The sequence below is a fragment of the Triturus cristatus genome, chromosome 4_2 (assembly GCF_964204655.1).
Source record: "Triturus cristatus chromosome 4_2, aTriCri1.1, whole genome shotgun sequence".
NCBI classification, from domain to species: domain Eukaryota; kingdom Metazoa; phylum Chordata; class Amphibia; order Caudata; family Salamandridae; genus Triturus; species Triturus cristatus.
The window spans coordinates 931,463,317-931,476,977 of record NC_140586.1 but is presented as its reverse complement, the minus strand read 5'-3'; the positions used below and the strand labels follow the sequence as shown (position 1 = coordinate 931,476,977).

Sequence of the window (13,661 nt, the reverse complement as noted above, 5' to 3'; positions counted from 1 at the left end):
TCCCTGTCCTCCCAAGAGCCCGAGCTTTTATGTAAAATAAGGTGTGCACCTTGGGCCTTCCCCTTTGCGCTCTCTGCCCCCTCTCTTTCTCCAAAGCTGAGCTCTGCAGGTAAATGTATCTATCTGAGTGAGGGGCTAGGGAGGGCCTTGCCCAGCAGTCTTACAAAGCAAGAGTTCAGAGAAAGCACCTGCTCTGGGAAGGAGACTCCGCTCACAGAGAAGACAAGTCTAACATGCCACAGTGAAGATTGGATGGGCAAGACACACGCCTGACAGGCTGGTAGAACACCTCCAGAGGAGCAGATAGCTACGCTAAGAAGGCCACAGAAAAGTCATACATGTATCTCATACACTGGGACTGGTTGTAATACTGGCCCTAACACCATTAGACAGTAGTCTGCGCATCATAGCACCCAAAAGTGACAAGACACTAAGCAAATGACAAATTCTGCGTAGGATAAAGACGCCTTATATAACACAAGCTCAAGGCAGGCGCGCACACATAAAGATATATGTTGAGTCTCAGGAGATGTGCTTTTGTCACTAGTCTCTGTGGCGCAATCGGTTAGCGTGATCGGCTGTTAACCGAAAGGTTGGTGGTTCAAGCCCACCCAGGGACGTTTCCTTTTGCATGCATGAAGCACTTTAATAAATCATAGTAATGTGCCTTTGGTCTAGAGCTCCTGCGTGAGACCCTTTCCCTGAACATTTCAATCCTCTGCGTTCTCTCTGCACCTGCACTCAATTTCATCAATAGGATGGAAAACAAAAAGCCAAACCTTGTAATACAACCCTAGGCATATAAGGAGGTGGGAAAAAATCAAAAGGCTCACAAAATTTGCTGATGTGACTCCAAAAGCAAGGACCTCGTGGCGCAACGGTAGCGCGTCTGACTCCAGATCAGAAGGTTGCATGTTCAAATCACGTCGGGGTCACTGTTTCCCATTTTATGCCCCACTGAGTTCCCATATTGCATTTAGAAAGCAAAGTCAAAAGTAGGCAGCCTTGCATTAGTCGGGAATCGAACCCACACCTCCCACATGGCAGGCGAGAATTCTACCACTGAACCACCAATGCTTCACATGGGTAGCTTAGAGACAGAGCTCTGTCCAAGACAGTGATGAGGCGCACGCACTCAAATTGCACACCTATGAACCAAGTGTGTGCAACAGACATTGGAATGCCAACGTTTCACATGATGGCAAGAGTCAGATGCAGGAGACTATAAGTATGAATGTTTTTGCATTTGCTGAAGTCACTGGCTTGGGACTAGTGTTAAGGTTATCAGGGCATGATGGCAGGCTGCTCCCGACAGAAGTGGCTCATAGAAGGCAGCCTCCAGATCACCAGCACTATTGTGTTTCAGATCATGTCACTGAACTCTCCTTAAAAATCCTTCCCACTGTCTGTGCCAAATTCCCTGTCCTCCCCGAAATTCTGGGGTAAAACAGGCAGAGTTCTACGCCCTGCGTCCCTAACGCGCTCCCAACGCGGCCTACAGCCCTGGTCGGGCTTAGACCACTGGGGCCTCTGGAGAGCAAGACCTCCAGAAGCCTATGGTCAGGCCTATTGCACAGGCATTTTGTGCCTGGCCATTCCGGGATTGTTGTGTTTCAAGGCCCAGCCATCAATACTAATGTGATGGCTTTCCCTGAGAACCCTCATGTCCCTGTCCTCCCAAGAGCCCGAGCTTTTATGTAAAATAAGGTGTGCACCTTGGGCCTTCCCCTTTGCGCTCTCTGCCCCCTCTCTTTCTCCAAAGCTGAGCTCTGCAGGTAAATGTATCTATCTGAGTGAGGGGCTAGGGAGGGCCTTGCCCAGCAGTCTTACAAAGCAAGAGTTCAGAGAAAGCACCTGCTCTGGGAAGGAGACTCCGCTCACAGAGAAGACAAGTCTAACATGCCACAGTGAAGATTGGATGGGCATGACACACGCCTGACAGGCTGGTAGAACACCACCAGAGGAGCATATAGCTACGCTAAGAAGGCCACAGAAAAGTGATACATGTATCTCATACACTGGGACTGGTTGTAATACTGGCCCTAACACCATTAGATAGTAGTCTGCGCATCGTAACACCCAACAGTGACAAGACACTAAGCAAATGGCAAATGCTGTGTAGGATAAAGACGCCTTATATAACACAAGCTCAAGGCAGGCGCGCACACATAAAGATATATGTTGAGTCTCAGGAGATGTGCTTCCGTCACTAGTCTCTGTGGCGCAATCGGTTAACGCGTTCGGTTGGTAACCGGAAGGTTGGTGGTTCAAGCCCACCCAGGGACGTTTCCTTTTGCATGCATGAAGCACTTTAATAAAACATAGTAATGTGCCTTTGGTCTAGAGCTCCTGCTTGAGACCCTTTACCTGAACATTTCAATCCTCTGCGTTCTCTCTGCACCTGCACTCAATTTCATCAATAGGATGGAAAACAAAAAGCCAAACCTTGTAATACAACCCTAGGCATATAAGGAGGTGGGCAAAAATGAAAAGGGTCACAACATTTGCTGATGTAACTCCAAAAGCAAGGACCTTGTGGCGCAACGGTAGCGCGTCTGACTCCAGATCAGAAGGTTGCGTGTTCAAATCACGTCGGGGTCACTGTTTCCCATTTTATGCCCCACTGAGTTCCCATATTTGATTTAGAAAGCAAAGTCAAAAGAACACAGCCTTGCATTGGCCAGGAATCAAACCCGGGCCTCCCGCGTGGCAGGCGAGAATTCTACCACTGAACCACCAATGCTTCACATGTGTAGCTTAGAGACAGAGCTCTGTCCAAGACAGTGATGAGGCGCACGCACTCAAATTGCACACCTATGAACAAAGTGTGTGCAACAGACATTGGAATGCCAACGTTTCACATGATGGCAAGAATCAGATGCAGGAGACTATAAGTATGAATGTTTTTGCATTTGCTGAGGTCACTGGCTTGGGACTAGTGTTGTGGTTATCAGGGCATGATGGCAGGCTGCTCCCGACAGAAGTGGCTCATAGAAGGCAGCCTCCAGATCACCAGCACTATTGTGTTTCAGATCATGTCACTGAACTCTCCTCCTTACAAATCCTTCCCACTGTCTTTGCCAAATTCCCTGTCCTCCCCGAAATGCTGGGGTGAAACGGGCAGAGTTTTGCGCCCTGCGTCCCTAACGCGCTCCCAACGCGCTCCCAACGCGGCCTACAGCCCTGGTCGGGCTTAGACCACTGGGGCCTCTGGAGAGCAAGAGCTCCAGAAGCCTATGGTCAGGCCTATTGCACAGGCATTTTGTGCCTGGCCATTCCGGGATTGTTGTGTTTCAAGGCCCAGCCATCAATACTAATGTGATGGCTTTCCCTGAGAACCCTCATGTCCCTGTCCTCCCAAGAGCCCGAGCTTTTATGTAAAATAAGGTGTGCACCTTGGGCCTTCCCCTTTGCGCTCTCTGCCCCCTCTCTTTCTCCAAAGCTGAGCTCTGCAGGTAAATGTATCTATCTGAGTGAGGGGCTAGGGAGGGCCTTGCCCAGCAGTCTTACAAAGCAAGAGTTCAGAGAAAGCACCTGCTCTGGGAAGGAGACTCCGCTCACAGAGAAGACAAGTCTAACATGCCACAGTGAAGATTGGATGGGCAAGACACACGCCTGACAGGCTGGTAGAACACCACCAGAGGAGCAGATAGCTAAGCTAAGAAGGCCACAGAAAAGTCATACATGTATCTCATACACTGGGACTGGTTGTAATACTGGCCCTAACACCATTAGATAGTAGTCTGCGCATCATAACACCCAACAGTGACAAGACACTAAGCAAATGGCAAATGCTGCGTAGGATAAAGACGCCTTATATAACACAAGCTCAAGGCAGGCGCGCACACATAAAGATATATGTTGAGTCTCAGGAGATGTGCTTTTGTCACTAGTCTCTGTGGCGCAATCGGTTAGCGTGTTCGGCTGTTAACCGAAAGGTTGGTGGTTGAAGCCCACCCAGGGACATTTCCTTTTGCATGCATGAAGCACTTTATTAAATCATAGTAAAGTGCCTTTGGTCTAGAGCTCCTGCGTGAGACCCTTTCCCTGAACATTTCAATCCTCTGCGTTCTCTCTGCACCTGCACTCAATTTCATCAATAGGATGGAAAACAAAAAGCCAAACCTTGTAATACAACCCTAGGCATATAAGGAGGTGGGCAAAAATGAAAAGGTTCACAACATTTGCTGATGTGACTCCAAAAGCAAGGACCTCGTGGCGCAACGGTAGCGCGTCTGACTCCAGATCAGAAGGTTGCGTGTTCAAATCACGTTGGGGTCACTGTTTCCCATTTTATGCCCCACTGAGTTCCCATATTTGATTTAGAAAGCAAAGTCAAAAGAAGACAGCCTTGCATTGGCCGGCAATCGAACCCGGGCCTCCCGCGTGGCAGGCGAGAATTCTACCACTGAACCACCAATGCTTCACATGTGTAGCTTAGAGACAGAGCTCTGTCCAAGACAGTGATGAGGCGCACGCACTCAAATTGCACACCTATGAACAAAGTGTGTGCAACAGACATTGGAATGCCAACGTTTCACATGATGGCAAGAATCAGATGCAGGAGACTATAAGTATGAATGTTTTTGCATTTGCTGAGGTCACTGGCTTGGGACTAGTGTTGTGGTTATCAGGGCATGATGGCAGGCTGCTCCCGACAGAAGTGGCTCATAGAAGGCAGCCTCCAGATCACCAGCACTATTGTGTTTCAGATCATGTCACTGAAGTCTCCTCCTTAAAAATCCTTCCCACTGTCTTTGCCAAATTCCCTGTCCTCCCCGAAATGCTGGGGTGAAACGGGCAGAGTTCTGCACCCTGCGTCCCTTTATGCGTCCCTAACGCGCTCCCAACACGGCCTACAGCCCTGGTCGGGCACAGCCCTGGTCGGGCTTAGACCACTGGGGCCTCTGGAGAGCAAGACCTCCAGAAGCCTATGGTCAGGCCTATTGCACAGGCATTTTGTGGCTGGCCATTCCGGGATTGTTGTGTTTCAAGGCCCAGCCATCAATACTAATGTGATGGCTTTCCCTGAGAACCCTCATGTCCCTGTCCTCCCAAGAGCCCGAGCTTTTATGTAAAATAAGGTGGGCACCTTGGGCCTTCCCCTTTGCGCTCTCTGCCCCCTCTCTTTCTCCAAAGCTGAGCTCTGCAGGTAAATGTATCTATCTGAGTGAGGGGCTAGGGAGGGCCTTGCCCAGCAGTCTTACAAAGCAAGAGTTCAGAGAAAGCACCTGCTCTGGGAAGGAGACTCCGCTCACAGAGAAGACAAGTCTAACATGCCACAGTGAAGATTGGATGGGCAAGACACACGCCTGACAGGCTGGTAGAACACCACCAGAGGAGCAGATAGCTACGCTAAGAAGGCCACAGAAAAGTCATACATGTATCTCATACACTGGGACTGGTTGTAATACTGGCCCTAACACCATTAGATAGTAGTCTGCGCATCATAACACCCAACAGTGACAAGACACTAAGCAAATGGCAAATGCTGCGTAGGATAAAGACGCCTTATATAACACAAGCTCAAGGCAGGCGCGCACACATAAAGATATATGTTGAGTCTCAGGAGATGTGCTTTTGTCACTAGTCTCTGTGGCGCAATCGGTTAGCGCGATCGGCTGTTAACCGAAAGGTTGGTGGTTCAAGCCCACCCAGGGACGTTTCCTTTTGCATGCATGAAGCACTTTAATAAATCATAGTAATGTGCCTTTGGTCTAGAGCTCCTGCGTGAGACCCTTTCCCTGAACATTTCAATCCTCTGCGTTCTCTCTGCACCTGCACTCAATTTCATCAATAGGATGGAAAACAAAAAGCCAAACCTTGTAATACAACCCTAGGCATATAAGGAGGTGGGAAAAAATCAAAAGGCTCACAAAATTTGCTGATGTGACTCCAAAAGCAAGGACCTCGTGGCGCAACGGTAGCGCGCCTGACTCCAGATCAGAAGGTTGCATGTTCAAATCACGTCGGGGTCACTGTTTCCCATTTTATGCCCCACTGAGTTCCCATATTTCATTTAGAAAGCAAAGTCAAAAGTAGGCAGCCTTGCATTAGTCGGGAATCGAACCCACACCTCCCACGTGGCAGGCGAGAATTCTACCACTGAACCACCAATGCTTCACATGGGTAGCTTAGAGACAGAGCTCTGTCCAAGACAGTGATGAGGCGCACGCACTCAAATTGCACACCTATGAACAAAGTGTGTGCAACAGACATTGGAATGCCAACGTTTCACATGATGGCAAGAGTCAGATGCAGGAGACTATAAGTATGAATGTTTTTGCATTTGCTGAAGTCACTGGCTTGGGACTAGTGTTAAGGTTATCAGGGCATGATGGCAGGCTGCTCCCGACAGAAGTGGCTCATAGAAGGCAGCCTCCAGATCACCAGCACTATTGTGTTTCAGATCATGTCACTGAACTCTCCTTAAAAATCCTTCCCACTGTCTGTGCCAAATTCCCTGTCCTCCCCGAAATTCTGGGGTAAAACAGGCAGAGTTCTACGCCCTGCGTCCCTAACGCGCTCCCAACGCGGCCTACAGCCCTGGTCGGGCTTAGACCACTGGGGCCTCTGGAGAGCAAGACCTCCAGAAGCCTATGGTCAGGCCTATTGCACAGGCATTTTGTGCCTGGCCATTCCGGGATTGTTGTGTTTCAAGGCCCAGCCATCAATACTAATGTGATGGCTTTCCCTGAGAACCCTCATGTCCCTGTCCTCCCAAGAGCCCGAGCTTTTATGTAAAATAAGGTGTGCACCTTGGGCCTTCCCATTTGCGCTCTCTGCCCCCTCTCTTTCTCCAAAGCTGAGCTCTGCAGGTAAATGTATCTATCTGAGTGAGGGGCTAGGGAGGGCCTTGCCCAGCAGTCTTACAAAGCAAGAGTTCAGAGAAAGCACCTGCTCTGGGAAGGAGACTCCGCTCACAGAGAAGACAAGTCTAACATGCCACAGTGAAGATTGGATGGGCATGACACACGCCTGACAGGCTGGTAGAACACCACCAGAGGAGCAGATAGCTACGCTAAGAAGGCCACAGAAAAGTCATACATGTATCTCATACACTGGGACTGGTTGTAATACTGGCCCTAACACCATTAGATAGTAGTCTGCGCATCATAACACCCAACAGTGACAAGACACTAAGCAAATGGCAAATGCTGTGTAGGATAAAGACGCCTTATATAACACAAGCTCAAGGCAGGCGCGCACACATAAAGATATATGTTGAGTCTCAGGAGATGTGCTTCGGTCACTAGTCTCTGTGGCGCAATCGGTTAACGCGTTCGGTCGGTAACCAAAAGGTTGGTGGTTCAAGCCCACCCAGGGAAGTTTCTTTTTGCATGCATGAAGCACTTTAATAAAACATAGTAATGTGCCTTTGGTCTAGAGCTCCTGCTTGAGACCCTTTACCTGAACATTTCAATCCTCTGCGTTCTCTCTGCACCTGCACTCAATTTCATCAATAGGATGGAAAACAAAAAGCCAAACCTTGTAATACAACCCTAGGCATATAAGGAGGTGGGCAAAAATGAAAAGGGTCACAACATTTGCTGATGTGACTCCAAAAGCAAGGACCTCGTGGCGCAACGGTAGTGTGTCGGACTCCAGATCAGAAGGTTGCGTGTTCAAATCACGCCGGGGTCACTGTTTCCCATTTTATGCCCCACTGAGTTCCCATATTTCATTTAGAAAGCAAAGTCAAAAGAAGGCAGCCTTGCATTAGTCGGGAATCGAACCCGGGGCTCCCGCGTGGCAGGCGAGAATTCTACCACTGAACCACCAATGCTTCACATGTGTAGCTTAGAGACAGAGCTCTGTCCAAGACAGTGATGAGGCGCACGCACTCAAATTGCACACCTATGAACAAAGTGTGTGCAACAGACATTGGAATGCCAACGTTTCACATGATGGCAAGAATCAGATGCAGGAGACTATAAGTATGAATGTTTTTGCATTTGCTGAGGTCACTGGCTTGGGACTAGTGTTGTGGTTATCAGGGCATGATGGCAGGCTGCTCCCGACAGAAGTGGCTCATAGAAGGCAGCCTCCAGATCACCAGCACTATTGTGTTTCAGATCATGTCACTGAACTCTCCTCCTTAAAAATCCTTCCCACTGTCTTTGCCAAATTCCCTGTCCTCCCCGAAATGCTGGGATGAAACGGGCAGAGTTCTGCGCCCTGCGTCCCTTTATGTGTCCCTAACGCGCTCTCAACGCGGCCTACAGCCCTGGTCGGGCACAGCCCTGGTCGGGCTTAGACCACTGGGGCCTCGGGAGAGCAAGAGCTCCAGAAGCCTATGGTCAGGCCTATTGCACAGGCATTTTGTGCCTGGCCATTCCGGAATTGTTGTGTTTCAAGGCCCAGCCATCAATACTAATGTGATGGCTTTCCCTGAGAACCCTCATGTCCCTGTCCTCCCAAGAGCCAGAGCTTTTATGTAAAATAAGGTGTGCACCTTGGGCCTTCCCCTTTGCACTCTCTGCCCCCTCTCTTTCTCCAAAGCTGAGCTCTGCAGGTAAATGTATCTATCTGAGTGAGGGGCTAGGGAGGGCCTTGCCCAGCAGTCTTACAAAGCAAGAGTTCAGAGAAAGCACCTGCTCTGGGAAGGAGACTCCGCTCACAGAGTAGACAAGTCTAACATGCCACAGTGAAGATTGGATGGGCAAGACACACGCCTGACAGGCTGGTAGAACACCACCAGAGGAGCAGATAGCTACGCTATGAAGGCCACAGAAAAGTCATACATGTATCTCATACACTGGGACTGGTTGTAATACTGGCCCTAACACCATTAGACAGTAGTCTGCGCATCATAACACCCAACAGTGACAAGACACTAAGCAAATGGCAAATGCTGCGTAGGATAAAGACGCCTTATATAACACAAGCTCAAGGCAGGCGCGCACACATAAAGATATATGTTGAGTCTCAGGAGATGTGCTTTTGTCACTAGTCTCTGTGGCGCAATTGGTTAGCGCGTTCGGCTGTTAACCGAAAGGTTGGTGGTTCAAGCCCACCCAGGGACGTTTCCTTTTGCATGCATGAAGCACTTTAATAAATCATGGTAATGTGCCTTTGGTCTAGAGCTCCTGCGTGAGACCCTTTCCCTGAACATTTCAATCCTCTGCGTTCTCTCTGCACCTGCACTCAATTTCATCAATAGGATGGAAAACAAAAAGCCAAACCTTGTAATACAACCCTAGGCATATAAGGAGGTGGGCAAAAATGAAAAGGCTCACAACATTTGCTGATGTGACTCCAAAAGCAAGGACCTTGTGGCGCAACGGTAGCGCGTCTGACTCCAGATCAGAAGGTTGTGTGTTCAAATCACGTCGGGGTCACTGTTTCCCATTTTATGCCCCACTGAGTTCCCATATTTGATTTAGAAAGCAAAGTCAAAAGAACACAGCCTTGCATTGGCCGGGAATCTAACCCGGGCCTCCCGCGTGGCAGGCGAGAATTCTACCACTGAACCACCAATGCTTCACATGTGTAGCTTAGAGACAGAGCTCTGTCCAAGACAGTGATGAGGCGCACGCACTCAAATTGCACACCTATGAACAAAGTGTGTGCAACAGACATTGGAATGCCAACGTTTCACATGATGGCAAGAATCAGATGCAGGAGACTATAAGTATGAATGTTTTTGCATTTGCTGAGGTCACTGGCTTGGGACTAGTGTTGTGGTTATCAGGGCATGATGGCAGGCTGCTCCCGACAGAAGTGGCTCATAGAAGGCAGCCTCCAGATCACCAGCACTATTGTGTTTCAGATCATGTCACTGAACTCTCCTCCTTAAAAATCCTTCCCACTGTCTTTGCCAAATTCCCTGTCCTCCCCGAAATGCTGGGGTGAAACGGGCAGAGTTCTGCGCCCTGCGTCCCTTTATGCGTCCCAAACGCGCTCCCAACGCGGCCTACAGCCCTGGTCGGGCACAGCCCTGGTCGGGCTTAGACCACTGGGGCCTCTGGAGGGCAAGACCTCCAGAAGCCTATGGTCAGGCCTATTGCACAGGCATTTTGTGGCTGGCCATTCCGGGATTGTTGTGTTTCAAGGCCCAGCCATCAATACTAATGTGATGGCTTTCCCTGAGAACCCTCATGTCCCTGTCCTCCCAAGAGCCCGAGCTTTTATGTAAAATAAGGTGTGCACCTTGGGCCTTCCCCTTTGCGCTCTCTGCCCCCTCTCTTTCTCCAAAGCTGAGCTCTGCAGGTAAATGTATCTATCTGAGTGAGGGGCTAGGGAGGGCCTTGCCCAGCAGTCTTACAAAGCAAGAGTTCAGAGAAAGCACCTGCTCTGGGAAGGAGACTCCGCTCACAGAGAAGACAAGTCTAACATGCCACAGTGAAGATTGGATGGGCAAGACACACGCCTGACAGGCTGGTAGAACACCTCCAGAGGAGCAGATAGCTACGCTAAGAAGGCCACAGAAAAGTCATACATGTATCTCATACACTGGGACTGGTTGTAATACTGGCCCTAACACCATTAGACAGTAGTCTGCGCATCATAGCACCCAAAAGTGACAAGACACTAAGCAAATGACAAATTCTGCGTAGGATAAAGACGCCTTATATAACACAAGCTCAAGGCAGGCGCGCACACATAAAGATATATGTTGAGTCTCAGGAGATGTGCTTTTGTCACTAGTCTCTGTGGCGCAATCGGTTAGCGCGATCGGCTGTTAACCGAAAGGTTGGTGGTTCAAGCCCACCCAGGGACGTTTCCTTTTGCATGCATGAAGCACTTTAATAAATCATAGTAATGTGCCTTTGGTCTAGAGCTCCTGCGTGAGACCCTTTCCCTGAACATTTCAATCCTCTGCGTTCTCTCTGCACCTGCACTCAATTTCATCAATAGGATGGAAAACAAAAAGCCAAACCTTGTAATACAACCCTAGGCATATAAGGAGGTGGGAAAAAATCAAAAGGCTCACAAAATTTGCTGATGTGACTCCAAAAGCAAGGACCTCGTGGCGCAACGGTAGCGCGTCTGACTCCAGATCAGAAGGTTGCATGTTCAAATCACGTCGGGGTCACTGTTTCCCATTTTATGCCCCACTGAGTTCCCATATTGCATTTAGAAAGCAAAGTCAAAAGTAGGCAGCCTTGCATTAGTCGGGAATCGAACCCACACCTCCCACATGGCAGGCGAGAATTCTACCACTGAACCACCAATGCTTCACATGGGTAGCTTAGAGACAGAGCTCTGTCCAAGACAGTGATGAGGCGCACGCACTCAAATTGCACACCTATGAACCAAGTGTGTGCAACAGACATTGGAATGCCAACGTTTCACATGATGGCAAGAGTCAGATGCAGGAGACTATAAGTATGAATGTTTTTGCATTTGCTGAAGTCACTGGCTTGGGACTAGTGTTAAGGTTATCAGGGCATGATGGCAGGCTGCTCCCGACAGAAGTGGCTCATAGAAGGCAGCCTCCAGATCACCAGCACTATTGTGTTTCAGATCATGTCACTGAACTCTCCTTAAAAATCCTTCCCACTGTCTGTGCCAAATTCCCTGTCCTCCCCGAAATTCTGGGGTAAAACAGGCAGAGTTCTACGCCCTGCGTCCCTAACGCGCTCCCAACGCGGCCTACAGCCCTGGTCGGGCTTAGACCACTGGGGCCTCTGGAGAGCAAGACCTCCAGAAGCCTATGGTCAGGCCTATTGCACAGGCATTTTGTGCCTGCCCATTCCGGGATTGTTGTGTTTCAAGGCCCAGCCATCAATACTAATGTGATGGCTTTCCCTGAGAACCCTCATGTCCCTGTCCTCCCAAGAGCCCGAGCTTTTATGTAAAATAAGGTGTGCACCTTGGGCCTTCCCCTTTGCGCTCTCTGCCCCCTCTCTTTCTCCAAAGCTGAGCTCTGCATGTAAATGTATCTATCTGAGTGAGGGGCTAGGGAGGGCCTTGCCCAGCAGTCTTACAAAGCAAGAGTTCAGAGAAAGCACCTGCTCTGGGAAGGAGACTCCGCTCACAGAGAAGACAAGTCTAACATGCCACAGTGAAGATTGGATGGGCATGACACACGCCTGACAGGCTGGTAGAACACCACCAGAGGAGCATATAGCTACGCTAAGAAGGCCACAGAAAAGTCATACATGTATCTCATACACTGGGACTGGTTGTAATACTGGCCCTAACACCATTAGATAGTAGTCTGCGCATCATAACACCCAACAGTGACAAGACACTAAGCAAATGGCAAATGCTGTGTAGGATAAAGACGCCTTATATAACACAAGCTCAAGGCAGGCGCGCACACATAAAGATATATGTTGAGTCTCAGGAGATGTGCTTCCGTCACTAGTCTCTGTGGCGCAATCGGTTAACGCGTTCGGTTGGTAACCGAAAGGTTGGTGGTTCAAGCCCACCCAGGGACGTTTCCTTTTGCATGCATGAAGCACTTTAATAAAACATAGTAATGTGCCTTTGGTCTAGAGCTCCTGCTTGAGACCCTTTACCTGAACATTTCAATCCTCTGCGTTCTCTCTGCACCTGCACTCAATTTCATCAATAGGATGGAAAACAAAAAGCCAAACCTTGTAATACAACCCTAGGCATATAAGGAGGTGGGCAAAAATGAAAAGGGTCACAACATTTGCTGATGTGACTCCAAAAGCAAGGACCTCGTGGCGCAACGGTAGCGCGTCTGACTCCAGATCAGAAGGTTGCGTGTTCAAATCACGTCGGGGTCACTGTTTCCCATTTTATGCCCCACTGAGTTCCCATATTTGATTTAGAAAGCAAAGTCAAAAGAACACAGCCTTGCATTGGCCAGGAATCAAACCCGGGCCTCCCGCGTGGCAGGCGAGAATTCTACCACTGAACCACCAAAGCTTCACATGTGTAGCTTAGAGACAGAGCTCTGTCCAAGACAGTGATGAGGCGCACGCACTCAAATTGCACACCTATGAACAAAGTGTGTGCAACAGACATTGGAATGCCAACGTTTCACATGATGGCAAGAATCAGATGCAGGAGACTATAAGTATGAATGTTTTTGCATTTGCTGAGGTCACTGGCTTGGGACTAGTGTTGTGGTTATCAGGGCATGATGGCAGGCTGCTCCCGACAGAAGTGGCTCATAGAAGGCAGCCTCCAGATCACCAGCACTATTGTGTTTCAGATCATGTCACTGAACTCTCCTCCTTACAAATCCTTCCCACTGTCTTTGCCAAATTCCCTGTCCTCCCCGAAATGCTGGGGTGAAACGGGCAGAGTTTTGCGCCCTGCGTCCCTAACGCGCTCCCAACGCGCTCCCAACGCGGCCTACAGCCCTGGTCGGGCTTAGACCACTGGGGCCTCTGGAGAGCAAGAGCTCCAGAAGCCTATGGTCAGGCCTATTGCACAGGCATTTTGTGCCTGGCCATTCCGGGATTGTTGTGTTTCAAGGCCCAGCCATCAATACTAATGTGATGGCTTTCCCTGAGAACCCTCATGTCCCTGTCCTCCCAAGAGCCCGAGCTTTTATGTAAAATAAGGTGTGCACCTTGGGCCTTCCCCTTTGCGCTCTCTGCCCCCTCTCTTTCTCCAAAGCTGAGCTCTGCAGGTAAATGTATCTATCTGAGTGAGGGGCTAGGGAGGGCCTTGCCCAGCAGTCTTACAAAGCAAGAGTTCAGAGAAAGCACCTGCTCTGGGAAGGAGACTCCGCT

The 13,661-nt window shown here is 49.5% G+C and overlaps 18 non-coding genes across 18 annotated transcripts; 14 read left to right on the top strand and 4 right to left on the bottom strand.

Moving 5' to 3' along the window:
- The first annotated feature begins 546 nt into the window (after nt 1-546).
- Nucleotides 547-620, top strand: TRNAN-GUU (transfer RNA asparagine (anticodon GUU)). Its single transcript has one exon. It is a non-coding gene; the product is annotated as a tRNA-Asn (tRNA).
- A 243-nt stretch (nt 621-863) lies between these two features.
- TRNAW-CCA (transfer RNA tryptophan (anticodon CCA)) lies at nt 864-935 on the top strand. The gene has a single exon. It is a non-coding gene; the product is annotated as a tRNA-Trp (tRNA).
- A 1,277-nt stretch (nt 936-2,212) lies between these two features.
- TRNAT-GGU (transfer RNA threonine (anticodon GGU)) lies at nt 2,213-2,286 on the top strand. Its single transcript has one exon. It is a non-coding gene; the product is annotated as a tRNA-Thr (tRNA).
- A 243-nt stretch (nt 2,287-2,529) lies between these two features.
- TRNAW-CCA (transfer RNA tryptophan (anticodon CCA)) lies at nt 2,530-2,601 on the top strand. Its single transcript has one exon. It is a non-coding gene; the product is annotated as a tRNA-Trp (tRNA).
- A 71-nt stretch (nt 2,602-2,672) lies between these two features.
- Nucleotides 2,673-2,743, bottom strand: TRNAG-GCC (transfer RNA glycine (anticodon GCC)). Its single transcript has one exon. It is a non-coding gene; the product is annotated as a tRNA-Gly (tRNA).
- A 1,149-nt stretch (nt 2,744-3,892) lies between these two features.
- TRNAN-GUU (transfer RNA asparagine (anticodon GUU)) lies at nt 3,893-3,966 on the top strand. The gene has a single exon. It is a non-coding gene; the product is annotated as a tRNA-Asn (tRNA).
- A 243-nt stretch (nt 3,967-4,209) lies between these two features.
- On the top strand, nt 4,210-4,281 carry TRNAW-CCA (transfer RNA tryptophan (anticodon CCA)). Its single transcript has one exon. It is a non-coding gene; the product is annotated as a tRNA-Trp (tRNA).
- Nucleotides 4,282-4,352: 71 nt separating this feature from the next.
- Nucleotides 4,353-4,423, bottom strand: TRNAG-GCC (transfer RNA glycine (anticodon GCC)). The gene has a single exon. It is a non-coding gene; the product is annotated as a tRNA-Gly (tRNA).
- A 1,166-nt stretch (nt 4,424-5,589) lies between these two features.
- On the top strand, nt 5,590-5,663 carry TRNAN-GUU (transfer RNA asparagine (anticodon GUU)). The gene has a single exon. It is a non-coding gene; the product is annotated as a tRNA-Asn (tRNA).
- A 1,909-nt stretch (nt 5,664-7,572) lies between these two features.
- TRNAW-CCA (transfer RNA tryptophan (anticodon CCA)) lies at nt 7,573-7,644 on the top strand. The gene has a single exon. It is a non-coding gene; the product is annotated as a tRNA-Trp (tRNA).
- Nucleotides 7,645-7,715: 71 nt separating this feature from the next.
- Nucleotides 7,716-7,786, bottom strand: TRNAG-GCC (transfer RNA glycine (anticodon GCC)). Its single transcript has one exon. It is a non-coding gene; the product is annotated as a tRNA-Gly (tRNA).
- Nucleotides 7,787-8,952: 1,166 nt separating this feature from the next.
- TRNAN-GUU (transfer RNA asparagine (anticodon GUU)) lies at nt 8,953-9,026 on the top strand. The gene has a single exon. It is a non-coding gene; the product is annotated as a tRNA-Asn (tRNA).
- A 243-nt stretch (nt 9,027-9,269) lies between these two features.
- TRNAW-CCA (transfer RNA tryptophan (anticodon CCA)) lies at nt 9,270-9,341 on the top strand. Its single transcript has one exon. It is a non-coding gene; the product is annotated as a tRNA-Trp (tRNA).
- Nucleotides 9,342-9,412: 71 nt separating this feature from the next.
- TRNAG-GCC (transfer RNA glycine (anticodon GCC)) lies at nt 9,413-9,483 on the bottom strand. The gene has a single exon. It is a non-coding gene; the product is annotated as a tRNA-Gly (tRNA).
- Nucleotides 9,484-10,649: 1,166 nt separating this feature from the next.
- Nucleotides 10,650-10,723, top strand: TRNAN-GUU (transfer RNA asparagine (anticodon GUU)). The gene has a single exon. It is a non-coding gene; the product is annotated as a tRNA-Asn (tRNA).
- Nucleotides 10,724-10,966: 243 nt separating this feature from the next.
- On the top strand, nt 10,967-11,038 carry TRNAW-CCA (transfer RNA tryptophan (anticodon CCA)). Its single transcript has one exon. It is a non-coding gene; the product is annotated as a tRNA-Trp (tRNA).
- A 1,277-nt stretch (nt 11,039-12,315) lies between these two features.
- TRNAT-GGU (transfer RNA threonine (anticodon GGU)) lies at nt 12,316-12,389 on the top strand. The gene has a single exon. It is a non-coding gene; the product is annotated as a tRNA-Thr (tRNA).
- Nucleotides 12,390-12,632: 243 nt separating this feature from the next.
- Nucleotides 12,633-12,704, top strand: TRNAW-CCA (transfer RNA tryptophan (anticodon CCA)). The gene has a single exon. It is a non-coding gene; the product is annotated as a tRNA-Trp (tRNA).
- Nucleotides 12,705-13,661: the final 957 nt, after the last annotated feature.